Raw genomic sequence first — 14,058 nt, 5'->3', positions numbered from 1 at the left:
TGATAAGGGTGGTTTCATATTGGTTTTATATAACTGAAAGTGAAAGTCACTCAGTCATGTGTGACTCTTTGTGACTCCATGGACTATACAGCCCATGGAATTCTCCAGGCCAGAATACTGGAGTGGGTACACTTTCCCTTCTCCAGGGGATCTTCCCAACCCAGGGATCGAACCCAGGTCTCCCACATTGCAGGTGGATTCTTTACCAGCTGAGACACAAGGGAAGCCCCTTATATAACCTAGAAGCTATTTTATTTTTTAATAGTTCAGAAGAAAACTGTGATGAATATATGCCATATTTATTCATATTCTTATTTTATTTTTTTTGTTTCTCCTCTTGCTATTTCCTCTGCCTCCCCATCAATTTGGTTAGCTGTCCTTCAAGATTCAGAAGATGTGCAATTTCCTCCAGGAAGCCCTTCTCTGACCGTTGTAAGGTATGTCCCTTATGTGCAAATACTGCTCTTTGCCTACCCTTGTCATAATTCTTGATGTTTAAATTACCTATACACTGTTTTCTTCCTCTGGACTGTAAAGTCTAAAAAGAGTGGAGACCAGGTCTAAGTCATCTCTGAATTTCTAGAATTTAGTACTGTCCTTGGAACCTAGAAGATACTCAATAAATGTTTATTGAACAAAAAGAATTATATTATTAGATATCATGCTAGGCCCTGTGGGGAATACAAAGATGAATAAAACATAGTACCTTTTCTGTCTCAACAATAGATGAATTTATTCATAGGCTGATCAAAGGCTTGTGCACTTTTAGAATTAAGAAACCATGGAATCCATTCTTTTTATTTTATGGACAGGAAACAAAGATTCAAGTAGATTGTGATTCTTCCCCAATACCAGAGCTAATAATACTAGCAGTGGGTTGAATCTAAGTCTACAGATGCTTGCCAAGGCATACTACACTGACTTATCCTTTAGTGATGAGCCTACAGTAATGATATCTGTTTTATAATATAAAGCAATAACAGCAATATGATCTTAAAGTCTGATAAACCAGCAATGTTTCTTCTTAATCTGAGTATCGCATGTTATAGAATCCTTAAACTACCTGTTGTGTTTAGATTTATTTCCTTAATTTTTCATCATTCATCCAAAATTTCTATATATCCTTTATTATTAAATTAAATGTCTTTTATCAAAGCTGAGACATGCTTTGTGGATCCAATGTGTTCTTGAAAAGTTGCCAAAACTTGACTCGCCCTTTCTTTCTCCTCCTTCCAAATATTATTGGTGGTAATTTTCTTACTGTTAGAGACACAAAAATAATTATTTCTTGTCTACACTGGTCAAATCAAAGTACTATAATAGAGTTGATTTTTGGAAAAATGTAGAGAAAATGGTTTAAAGAGTAGCAACATATGCCACTGCAAATATGGTACTTTGACATAAGAATTATTTTGAGCTGAAGGTAACTGAGAAGAGGGAGATACAGGAAAAACTCTGCCCTACCTTATTTGCCCAAAAGTAGTTGTAAAAGATACCTACTCCTAAAAAAAAAAAAAAGATACCTACTCCTTGGAAGGAAAGTTATGACCAACCTAGACAGCATATTAAAAAGCAGAGACATTACTTTGCCAACAAAGGTTCATCTAGTCAAGGCTATGGTTTTTGCAGTAGTCATGTATGGATGTGAGAGTTGGACTATAAAGAAAGCTGAGCACTGAAGAATTGATGCTTTTGAACTTTGGTGTTGGAGAAGACTCTTGAGAGTCCCTTGGACTGCAAGGAGATCCAACCAGTCCATCCTAAAGGAAATCAGTCCTGAATAATCATTGAAAGGACTGATGTTGAAGCCGAAACTCCAATACTTTGGCCACATGATGCAAAGAACTGACTCATTTGGAAAGACCCTGATGCTGGGAAAGATTAAAGGCAGGATAAGAAGGGGACAACAGAGGATGAGATGGTTGGATGGCATCACAGACTCAATGGATGTGAGTTTGAGTAAACTTCAGGAGTTGGTGATGGACAGGGAGGCCTGGTGTGCTGTAGTCCATGGGGTCACAAAGAGTCAGACACAACTGAGAGACTGAACTGAGCTGAACTGAACTGTAAAGGTGTCCACCTCCCCTCTGTAACAGGATGGACAGAGGTTAACCATCAGAGACAAGTATAGACCCTTACAGCCTGAAGTCAACATCAGAGGAACCTATATAACAAGCTTTACTAATTAGCTTTTATGGTCCATTAGTTTCCCCATATATTTACTTTCTCCTAATTTGTCACCCCAAAAACTCAAAGTCCTTTTCCTTTGTCTTGTCACTTCTATAAGAATTTGTTGTTATTCAAAACTGCTATATAATGTCAAACTCTAACCATCCCTTTCAGTTACTCATTATTGAGTATATGGAGCACGTACCTGATAAACAGGTTAATAAACTTCTGTTTGTTATTCTCTTGTTAATCTGTCTTTTGTCAGTCTAATTTACATGGCCCCAGCTGGAGAAAGGTAGAGGGACAAAAAAGATTTTTTCCTCCTTGACAGTTTATTAATAGATATTTTTATTTCAACCATGTTTTTAAAATTTCAACTAGACTTCCTAGTTTCTTCAAGATCCTATCAAGTAAAATGAAGTACTTCATTTCCCAAGAGTATGCAAGAGAGCTGATAAAGTCAAGATTCAAAAGGATACCCAAAAAATGATATGAAAGAAAATATGAAGAAGCATAAACAATGATTTCAGATAAATCAGATCAAAGTCTTTGGCTTAAATTAAAAAAAAACACTATATAAGTATAAAATTGAGGTTTTAATGAACTGTAATGAGTGAGAGTTGGCTGCACCACTACTTGAGTTATCACCGGCAGGGACAAAACTAATTTTTATTGAGCACACTTAATGTGACAAGCAATGTGTTAGACAAATTACACATCTGATTTCTTTTTTATCAGACTTAAATTGTAAGATTTTCCAAATCCTATCTATACATGAAATTGCTGCTTATAAAAAATTACACTACAAATCATATCAAAGCTACAATATTACTTAAATAATTAAAATGAACCTTTGTGATTTTTACTTCACATTCCTCCCTAGGCTACAAAGACAAAGATCAGAAACCATGAAATGCTTTCTTTAGGTAAAATCCAATTGAGTATGAAACAAGTCACCTAAATGAAGCATTTAATTCTATTATTGTGACTATGAGACTAATTTATATATCTTATTACCAACTATTTTTGGAAGAAGGAAAAAACATTTATGTGATCCTGATTATATGAGTATATGCTTCCTGTATGGATCAGTGATGTTAATTAAGCCCTGTTGTGTAAAATTATCATAATCAGCTTAACTATAAATGATAAAATGTTTGATTAAAGGAGACTCTACTGAATAAAACATACTTCCAGACATTGCTTAAATCCATTATCTGATAGAAGGCTAGTGTTTAGATGAATCAAAAGCTGTTAAGACTTGGATGTTTTTCAAGAATGCAAGTTTTCTAAAAGATCTGAGTTGTTTTTAGTTAATTTGTTTTTACTTAATTCTCTTTATCTAATTTTTGCTAACATAGTAAAAACTACAGAATATAACATACCATTTTTTATAAATATCAGAGTCATGGATAGATTGCTTAATAAAAACAAATTAATCAAGAAATATTCATTGAGCACAACACTTAATATATACAATCAATATATATATCTGCTACACACAGACTAGACAGCTTAGAGTCTAGTGAAAATACACAAAGATGTATGCAAATATGTGGTGATAAAGAGCAATAAAGGACTGAGCAATGCAGGAGAGAATAACAGGGGGTGGGGTGGCATGGGAATTTTAGATTCAACAGTCAGAGAGAGCTTCTCTGCAGAACTGACATTTAAGCTGAGACTCAAAAGATAAGGAGCCAACCAGGAGAAGACTGAGGGAACTCTCACATTCATGCATGACTATTGGAAAAACCATAGCTTTGACTATACGGACCTTTGTTGGCAAAGTGATGTCTCTGCTTTTTAATATGTTGTCTAGGTTTGTCATAACTTTCCTTCCAAGGAGCAAGCTTCTTTTAATTTCATGGCTACAGTCATGTCCACAGTGATTTTAGAGTCCAAGAAAATAAAATCTGTCACTGCGTCCACTTTTTCCCCATCTGTTTGCTGAGGAGTGATGGGACAGGATGCCATGATCTTAGTTTTTTGAATGTTGAGTTTCAAGTCACTTTTTCACTCTCTTCTTTCACCCTCATCAAGAGGTTCTTTAGTTCCTCTTCACTTCTATAAGATTTTGAATTCCTAAGAGCTCTTTCTTGTTCATTTAAAGTTCCCTTTTTATAGCATACTGTTCTTGTATCTTGAATTTAGTATCATCTCATTTCTCTGAAGATATTATTAATAATAGTTTTTTTTGTTTCTTTTCTCTTTGACTTTTGTTACTGCTGCTGCTGTTGTTCTGATCTCTGCCTTGCATTTTAGAAACTTTATTCAAATATCTAGGGATTTCAGTTCAGTTCAGTCGCTTAGTCGTGTCCGACTCTTTGCAACCCCGTGAACCGCAGCACACCAGGCCTCCCTGTCCATCACCAACTCCCAGAGTTTACTCAAACTCATGTCCATCGAGTTGGTGATGCCATCTAGCCATCTCATCCTCTGTCGTCCTCTTCTCCTCCTGCCCTAGATAGCCATAAATACTTAAGAGTGATGCACAAAAAAGTAGTTCTGTCTTCATTGTTGGGACTTCACTGTGTAGTAACTGGGAAGAAATTCAGTCTTTTTAATGGGAGACCCCAAATATCAGTGTCTGTAGGGCTTTACACTTGTGTTAGCTTCTCCAGAATCCTATCTCCCCAACTGATAGTATCTTAGAAACCAACCAGCAGAAAGGTGACAGAGGGCAGTCTTAAAATTTATTGAATTGACACACAACCCCCATTTTCATTAAACTTCAAATTCCAGCCGTCAGCTATGCTTATTGTTTCCAACACTAGAGCTTCTTTTCTGCAAAGATATTTCAAGCACTATAGAAAATAAAACTTGACTCTTTTTTTCAACCTAAACCATTGTTTTACTTTCAACTAAATCAACAAACAAGCTTCCTTAACAATAAGAAACACCTGACCCTCCACACAGTGAAAAAGAATATTGCATTAACTCTTGAATCTTTTGTTGAAATTGATAAGGAACTTTGGGGATCTAATTTTTTTCTTTTATGTACTTTTGATCAATCCTCTTCTTTTTAGCTCTCCCTTCAACCTGTACCTCAGAGATATCCAGTAACTTTAAATTAAAAACTGAACCTGTCACCATCAGCCTTAGGTTTCAGCTTTTCCAGTTTAAGTAAGCTTAACACTCATCTCATCTGTTGCTCTCCAGCTTCCAAAATTTTGTTGACTTCACTTGTCTGCTGTTGTCTCCTCTCCTGTTCTCTTCATCCTTCTCTATTTATACCTTTAAAAAATTCCTTTATTGTCACTTCAGTGGAGCTTCATGCAGCAGCAGAGATAAATGTTGTTTCTAATCTTCCTAGTTTAACTGGAAGTCTTAATAGCACACTCTATATGGAGAAATAATGCCATCCAAGCTAATAACATTAAAGGTGGGAGACTGAGAAACCCACCTGCAAAAAGAAAATCTGTTTCAGAGAAACATGAAATAAGCAGTTCTATAATATGTAAGTCATATATATGACTATTTACTGTAAAAGTCTGTTGCTACAGAAAACTGAGTTATATTAACTTTCAAATACTTAAAATTATAGGTAATTTAACCAGATATACAAACATAAGTTATATGGACTTTTCTAGTGTTTTTTGGATACAGAATGCATTTTTTAAAAAATTACCTTTAGACATAAATTGCCCTCATTGAGGAACCTTAAGAAGCATGCCATTTAGTTCCTTGCTGAAGACTCCTGATTTGAGACTGAACAGGCATTTTAGTGTAGATTTCATGAAGTGGGTGAATTCAAGACACTATTTTTAAAAATTCATTCAGACAGACCTTAAGTATTAAAAATAAAAATCTGTCTGATCCTCCTCTATTTCAACCCTGACCACACACCTGCCTATATGTACATTTGGGAAAAGAGGTCAAGGTAAGAGCAAAGAAATGGGGTTGTACACAGTAATAATACTAGTTGCTAATATTTATTACCCTTTAGTGAGTAACTGTGCTAAAAACTTTTTGTGAATTATTTCATAATAAATGGTTAGTGAGTATTTGACATGTGAATTTAAACAGTAAAAAAAAAGGAAGGATGAGTCTGTAAGGAGGAGAGGGGAAAGAATGCCACTGAAGGGTCATAACATTCTCATTTCCTTTCCCTATCCCATCCCTCCTTTTCTCAAGTACTGCTGTAGACTTATTTGTATTCCTAGCATAATTTTGTACTCTATCCTTGCTTTTTGCTATTCTTTCAGTATGTTGATATTAAGTGATTCATCTTAGGTACTTGAATTTGAAGGTTAATGACTTGGAACTTCAAGCAAGAGTTTTGATTGCAATAGTTCACTGTTTTGCAAAATATACCATCAAGTATTTCATAAGAGAGGCTATGGAATAAAAATGAGAAAAAATAAAGAGAAACCCATCAAGACATTTCTGTAATTTTTAAACATTTTTAAAGCAATATGGCGATATTTCCAAGTGATCAAACTTTTACAAAACTCCTAGATAATAGCAACCTGTGATGATCAATACACATTCAGTCAAACAAGCTACTAAGAATGCATGGGTCTGGAACATGTATAAAATTGGTTTAGGATTAGAGGAAATAATCTGAAGAGGAAATGAGAATTTAAATAATTCTTCCAAAGATTAGTAAAATATATTTCAGCTTTCCATTTGTTTAAGATTGGAAAATTTGTTTAAAAAAAAAAACAAGGTAAATGTTTCTTATTTGATTGGTATCTATTGAATATATACTCTGCAAGGCATTGTGATTAGCATTATGGGAGAAAGGATATGAAAATGCCTAAAATATTGTTTATTTTATCAAGCTGCTCATAACCTAGTGTTGAAGGTAAGACATGTACAAAATAGCTGCTATACTCTATATGATATTATGTGACAAATACTACATGAATGATGCAAAATATTTTTATTTTTTCTGTTTGCCAACCTGCAATATAATGAATTATGTAGGTAACATTCCATATATATGTTTCTTTGTATACTATTCATATATGCTAACCTTTGACAATCGCTGCAAAACATCATTAAAACCAGCTCGGGTAGAACAAATCTAGAAAAAGACCTGCCAGCTAAGGCACACTTGGAGAAAAATGACTGGTTTCAGGGAGATATATGCATGTGTTTCTTATAATGGAATGTATAACTTATTGTTTACTAGGGTCCATTCAGCCAAGTGCATTAGGTATATATGTCATTTAATTTTCACAATAATCCTGTAAGATCAGTACTATTTTTATCCCCATTTTACAAATGAAGAAACTGAAGATCAGAGAAATAACTTGTCTCAAGTTACACAGCTGGTAAATGATAGAATCAGGAGTTGGACCCAGTCTGTTTAACCCCTAGTGTACACTTTTAATAATTTGGTTTTCTGTCTCTTTTGTGGAACATGCTAGTGGAGCTGTCTAGGAGATATTTAGGTATCTGAGTCTGAAGCTCAAGAGGAAAGGTTAGGTTAGAGATACAGATTATATAGTCATCAGCATGTGTTATAGATCCTCAAATATAAGGAGACCTCAGTAAGAAGATACCAAAAAGGTTTTCTTGTCAACTGGATTGTAAAGTTTAGAGATATAAATGAATGAATTGAATATCTATTTAGGTCATTTACATTTTCAATTTAGTAAAATAAGTTCTATTCAAGTTCTAAATTAAATGCATTAGTTTAGCTGTATTGCTTTTATCCCCGATTTCATGGAATACCTGATTTTTCACATGTATTTTCAACATTAGTATCTGCATCACCAGAGCCTATTCTTGTCTTCTGTTTTCCAGAGCTCATCATCCTTACTTCTACATACGAAACTGCATGCATCATCTTACTGTAAAAGTAATTTTATCCAAAGTCACAAATACCCTTTCATATAACATCCCATTTGCAGTGGTGATGTCATATTTCTAGAAGTAGCCACTACATTTGTATTAAATTTGTATTGATATATTTATGTATATACATATTATGTATTTGCTTGCTGATTTATTTTTTTAAACTAACTTTGATGTGGGGCATTTCATGCAGACATAGTCATGTTAAAAGAAACATTCAGGATGGTAAAGTAAATAGGACTTCAGTAAAACACACACACAACAACAACATTAACAACTGACAAAAAATACCCATTTCTCATATTTACTGAGATGTATTAAAAAATCTACTTGTTAGGTGCTCTCATATGTAAAACTACCTAGTACTATCCCTCTAGTGTCATTTCCCCCACTTAATTTTCTTATAGCTGAGAAAGGAGTCTCAGCAAACAGAGGATTTTAATTCAGATCCAACTCCAAAGCCCATGCTCTTTTTTACCTGTTCTCCTTTATGATCAATAAATAATTAGTTGCAAAATAGCTGACTAATGGCCATGAGAGAGAATTTAGTTAGCTAACTAGCCTTTGTGTAAAAATGGAATAAGTAATTGTGGTTTCATAACACATTGTTTTCAGCAACTGTCACACCTTCTGAGGGATAGATTTTTATATTTCACTACATGGGAAATCACTTTTGGGTAGTTTCATTAGGGAAAAGAAGAAGAGAAGGGTAAAAATAGAAACGTTAGGTGATGATATCTGAATTAACAGTCATTTTGTATTAGAGTAAATTAGAGAAAGAACCATTCATAGTTCTGCCATGTATCTTCTCCTGAATCCCCATAGTAAGGCTGTTAGGTAAAGATACACTTAATATCAGAAGTCACTTTGACATTTAAAACAGAACCAATGTGATGTCATAGATCTTACTTCTAGATATTTTTTTAATTACTAACATAAAATTTTGTTTAGCAAGAACCTGCTAAATAAAAAAAATCACATTTATTGCTTTTTGAGTCCTCTCTCTTTTCTTTTTGGTTAGTCTAGTTAAAGGTTGTTAAATTTTGTTTATCTTTTCAAAAAACCAACTCTTAGTTTTATTGATTTCTTGATATTGTCATTCTAGTCTCTTATTTCTCTCCTAATTTTTATTATTTCCTTCCTTCTACTAATTTTGGGCTCAATTTGTTCTTTTTCTGATTTCCTGGAGGTGTAAAGTTAGGTTGTTTACTTCAGATCTTTTTTTTTTAATGTAGGTATATATTGTTTTAAACTTCACCTTTAGAGCTGCTTTTGCTACATTCCATTTATTTTGGTATGTTGTGTTTTTGTTTTCATTTGTCTCAGGATGCCTTCTGATTTCCCCTTTGATTTCTTCTTTTATTCATTGGTTGTTCAAGAGTATGTTATTTAATTTCCACATATTTGTGAATTTTTCAATTTTCCTCTTTTTATTGATTTCTAGTTTTATGCCTTAGTGATCGCAAAAGATGCTTGATAGGATTTCAGTCTTCTTAAACTTGTTAAGGCTTGCTTTGTGGCCCAACATATGATGTATCCTGGAGAATGTTCCATGTGTGCTTGAGAAGAATGTATATTTTGGTGTTATTGGATAGAATGTTTTGTATATGTCTGTTAGATCCATTTAGTCCATAGTATTATTCAGATCTGCTCTTTCACTATTAATTTTCTATTTATATGATCTATACAATGTTGCAAGTGGGGTATTAAACGCCCCTACTAGTATTGGATTGCCATTTCTGAACTGATCCCTTTATCAATATATAGTGACCTTCTTGTATCTTGTGACAGACTTTGATTGAAAGTCTATTTTATTTGATATGAATGTAGCCACTCTTGCGCTCTTTTGGTTACTCTTTGCATGGAATATCTTTTTCCATCCCACATTTTTTACCTTTTAAATCTGAAGTTTTAATATACTATAATATAAATATGAGGTATTTCTTCCTCACATTTAAGTTATAAAAAACAGGCACCCATTCAGAGCAAATCACATAATGGGCATTTAATAAATGTCAAAAGAAATCAGATGTTTTCTAAAAGCATCAGCTTTTCCCACCTAGAGGAGGATTATTCTGCTTTATCTATAAATGTTGTTAGCTTTTAGTTAGAGAAAATCCACCAGATGGCAACCTAATCTGCATGTGAAGCATGATGTGCAATCCTCTGCAACCCATTACAGGTCCCTTGAGCCAAATGCTCCCTGATTAATGGCTGATTTCTACAGTGATCCCAGTAAATGGATACTAGGTTGTCACTTGGCAGTGATTGTAGGAAGGTGGGGGATATGCAAAGTTGAGATATATTTAGTATCAAGTGTGAAACATTTTTACTAGCATTCTTTTTTAAATTAATATTGAAAACAGATATAATAGTATCTGTTTCCATGTTGCCCTCTAAACATATTCCTAATTTGAAACTAAAGGAAACTGTTCATTTCTTCAGTGTATAAAGCTGCAGAGAGCATTATTTCCCCATGAATCACACATTATTCTATTTGGATTCCTTGTACTTAATGACAATCTGGTAGCTTAAAATACAAACTGTCTTCTCTATTTCTAAAGCTGATAGTATGCAGAGAGTACTGCTAGGGATATTTAACATGTCCCTTATTGTTTTCTGTTTATAAACAACCTCCCCTGAGGTACTAATTAGGTGGAAGATATTGCATATACTTAGCAAATACTGTTGTGTTTTTCCATACAAGTAAATCTGTGGTCAAGGTGAAAGTCATTGATGAGTTGGTTATATGAGTTGGAAATTTCTGAAAATATGCATGATAGGAAAAGTTCCAGAAAATGAAAAAAAATTGTTGAAAAAATTTTATTCCTAAATAACTAGAGTTCTAATTGCAACTGACATTTCATTAATAAATTTATTTCTAGTGGCATGCTTCACCTACATTAAAATGCAACTGTGTAAGACATCTGTTTGAATTAAATATCTATAATGCCTAACAGATTGCCTTTTCTTATGACTATAATTGACTTTATTTCACATCTGTATATTTTCTAAGCTCCATATTTGAAAAATATGATTTTTCTCAGTATCCTGGGTATTTTTAATAACATTATTTCGGCATATTTTGCATATCATATAATTCACCCATTTCAAGTATATCATTCAATGATTTTTAGCAGATTTAAGTCTCTTACACATTTTAAATATGGTGTAGATGTACCTAGATGCTATTCCTCATTATAGACACTTGGTCGGCATTTTGGCAGCTCTTTGGATCCTAACATGCCTGCTTTTAGATATTATTTACATAAGTAGAGGTCAGAAAATCTGACTCTTGTTTGTCTAAAATTTTGTTAGCATCAGTATCTCAGTGCCCCACCTTCTAGATTGAGGAGGACACATTCATATTACATTACAGAGTTGGAATTTGTCTTCATTATCATATAATACTAACAAATCTAGCCTTCAGTACTACCCAGACCATTGAAGCTAGTGATTATTATTTTAATTTGACATCTCTAAAACTGACTCATTTAAAAAGAGCCTGATGCTGGGAAAGTTTGAAGGTGGGAGGAGAAGGGGACGACAGAGGATGAGATGGCTGGGTGGCATCACTGATGCGATGGACATGAGTTTTAGTAGGCTCCAAGAGTTGGTGATGGACAGGGGAGCCTGGCGTGCTGCAGTCCATGGGGTCACAAAGAGTCGGACAGGACTGAGCGACTGAACTGAACTGAACTTCATAGGAAGGAAACTATTTCATGGTCCTTGTGATTTACAGAAACACAGATATATGGAAAGCTTATGGCTTCAATTGTACAACTTCTGTCACGAATCAGGAGTAAACAGAAAAACTCATAGGTCTAGATACGAAAGAGCTGTTCTTTACAATGGGCAAAAAGTTCTTAATTGATTTGAGTTCATAAATAAGCAAACAAAAATCCTAAACAAGCTAGATTCTTGTTTCTCATTCAAGAGAGAATAGCTCTCCACCATCTATCCAACAGAAATCGCCAAATGGTCAGACAATAAAAACAAATTCTCAATCATTACTACCACTTTTTTTCAAATACAAACAAGAAAGAAAAACAGAAAAATCACTAGAGAGGAGAAAATAACATCTATAGAAACAGAATAAGCAAAGTTCAAGTTCTACTTGAACTTTATTCTACTGCTGCTTGGAATTCCCTCTGACAGCCAAGAAAAATGCATTTGGTCTTTTTTTTTTCCATTTTTTTTTATTAGTTGGAGGCTAATTAATTTACAATATTGTAGTAGTTTTTGCCATACATTGACATGTATGGCATTTGGTCTTAAACAGACTACATTCTCCCATAAAGTAGTTTTTTGTCTCCACCAGGTGAGTCAATTTCGGCATCTTCATGGAATCTCCCTGATCACTCAGTTGGTAAAGATTCTGCCTGCAATGCAGGAGACCCTGGTTCGATTCCTAGGTCGGGAAGATCCCCTGGAGAAGGGATAGGCTACCCACTGCATTATTCTTGGGCTTCCCTTGTGGCTCAGCTGGTAAAGAATCTGCCTGCAATGTGGGAGACCTGGGTTCAATCCCTGGGTTGGGAAGATACTCTGGAGAAGGGAAAGGCTACCCACTCCAGTATTCTGGTCTGGAGAATTCCATGGACTGTACAGTCCATGGGGTCACAAAGAGTCAGACATTACTGAGCAACTTTCACTTCACATGGAACCTCCAAAACTGTCAAAGCATAACTTTCAAGCAACTAAAACGATACTAATCAAGCATGTATAAAATGAATACATGTCAAAGATTTTATTTAACTCATTAACTAATGAAGGAACCATTAAGGTGTCATGACTGGGTCAAAGACCATTTTAAAACAGAATATTGATAGGAATGGGCTTCCCTGATAGCTCAGCTGGTAAAGAATCTGCCTGTAATGCAGGAGACCCCAGTTCAATTCCTGGGTCAGGAAGTTCCCCTGGAGAAGGGATAGGCTACCCACTCCAGTATTCATGGGCTTCCCTGGTGGCTCAGACGGTAAAGAATCCACCTGCAGCACAGTAGACACTGGTTCAATCCCTGGGTTGGAAAGATCCCCTGGAGGAGAGCATGGCAATCCACTCCAGTATTCTTGGCTGAAGAATCCCTATGGGCAGAGGGGCCTGGTGGGTTATAGTCCATTGGGTTGCAGAGAGTCAGACTCAGCTGAGTCAACTGAGTCAAGCAGAACACAGCACAGTTGATAGGAATATAAGATTACTGAGTTAGGTACAAACTGAGTAATGTGCAACTTTGGAATTATCTGTCTACAGACAGAAATTATTTGCATTTATACAAGACAAAAATCTAGAGGTTAACATATAACATCACTAAGTCTGGAACCTTAAATCAATAGTGAATAGTGAGCTGAACAAGTTATTATCCTAGGTCCCCAAGATCAGGGGCTGGCAAATTACAGCCTAGGTCTCCCATATCAGGGGTTGGTCTGTGGGCCAAGTCTGACCACTCATTTGTTTACAAATTGTGTATGGCTGCTTTCATGTTATGACAGAGTTGAGTACTTGTGAGGTAATATGGCCCAGAAAAGTAAAAATATTTACTGTCTGGACCTTTATAGAAAACATTTTCTGATCATTGCCCTAACAATTCTTGGATGACCCTCACTTTCTTATGACATTGAAAATATGTGGCCCCAATCTTTTTGCATTATTTTTAAATTTCAGATACTTTTTCTAATACTGCTCTGATTCTGCCATGGTGAAAATGTGCTCTTCCTCTTTTATGTTCACATATTTACTTGTATCTTTTTTATAATATTATCTGTGGTATTATGATCCCTTTACTAGATTTAAGCTTATTGAGAACATCTCATTCATCTTTGTATCTGCACTTAGCACAGTACTTTGCAAAGAGTAGATATTCAATAAATTTGCACTAAAATGTGAATATGAAAGTTCAGGTAAGGCTGGAGGTTGGGATTACTTATGGAGGACTGCAGGGGTGGATGGCAGAGAGGTGAATGAAGTCCTATGCAGAATTATACAAATGCAAAATATTATAAATTCTCCTGCTGAATTTATTATTTCTAAGGACCCAATCACTTATCTATGATGTTCCACAGTTTTTTCATCTCTATGATATGA

General features: G+C 34.8%; 1 protein-coding gene across 4 annotated transcripts in view; it reads left to right on the top strand.

The window, feature by feature from the left end:
- Positions 1 to 14,058, top strand: part of DCX (doublecortin) — a 389,065-nt gene that overhangs the window by 9,793 nt on the left and 365,214 nt on the right. For all 4 annotated transcript variants that reach the window (XR_009692016.1, XR_009692018.1, XR_009692017.1 and 1 more), the window contains exon 2: positions 374 to 437. The gene's annotated coding sequence lies outside the window, so the exon portion shown is untranslated. The remainder of the gene's footprint in view (positions 1 to 373; positions 438 to 14,058) is intronic.

Source organism: Dama dama, chromosome X, assembly GCF_033118175.1.
Source record: "Dama dama isolate Ldn47 chromosome X, ASM3311817v1, whole genome shotgun sequence".
Lineage (NCBI taxonomy): Eukaryota > Metazoa > Chordata > Mammalia > Artiodactyla > Cervidae > Dama > Dama dama.
The sequence above is the reverse complement of the archived record's forward strand: the minus strand, read 5'-3'. Positions and strand labels throughout refer to the sequence as shown.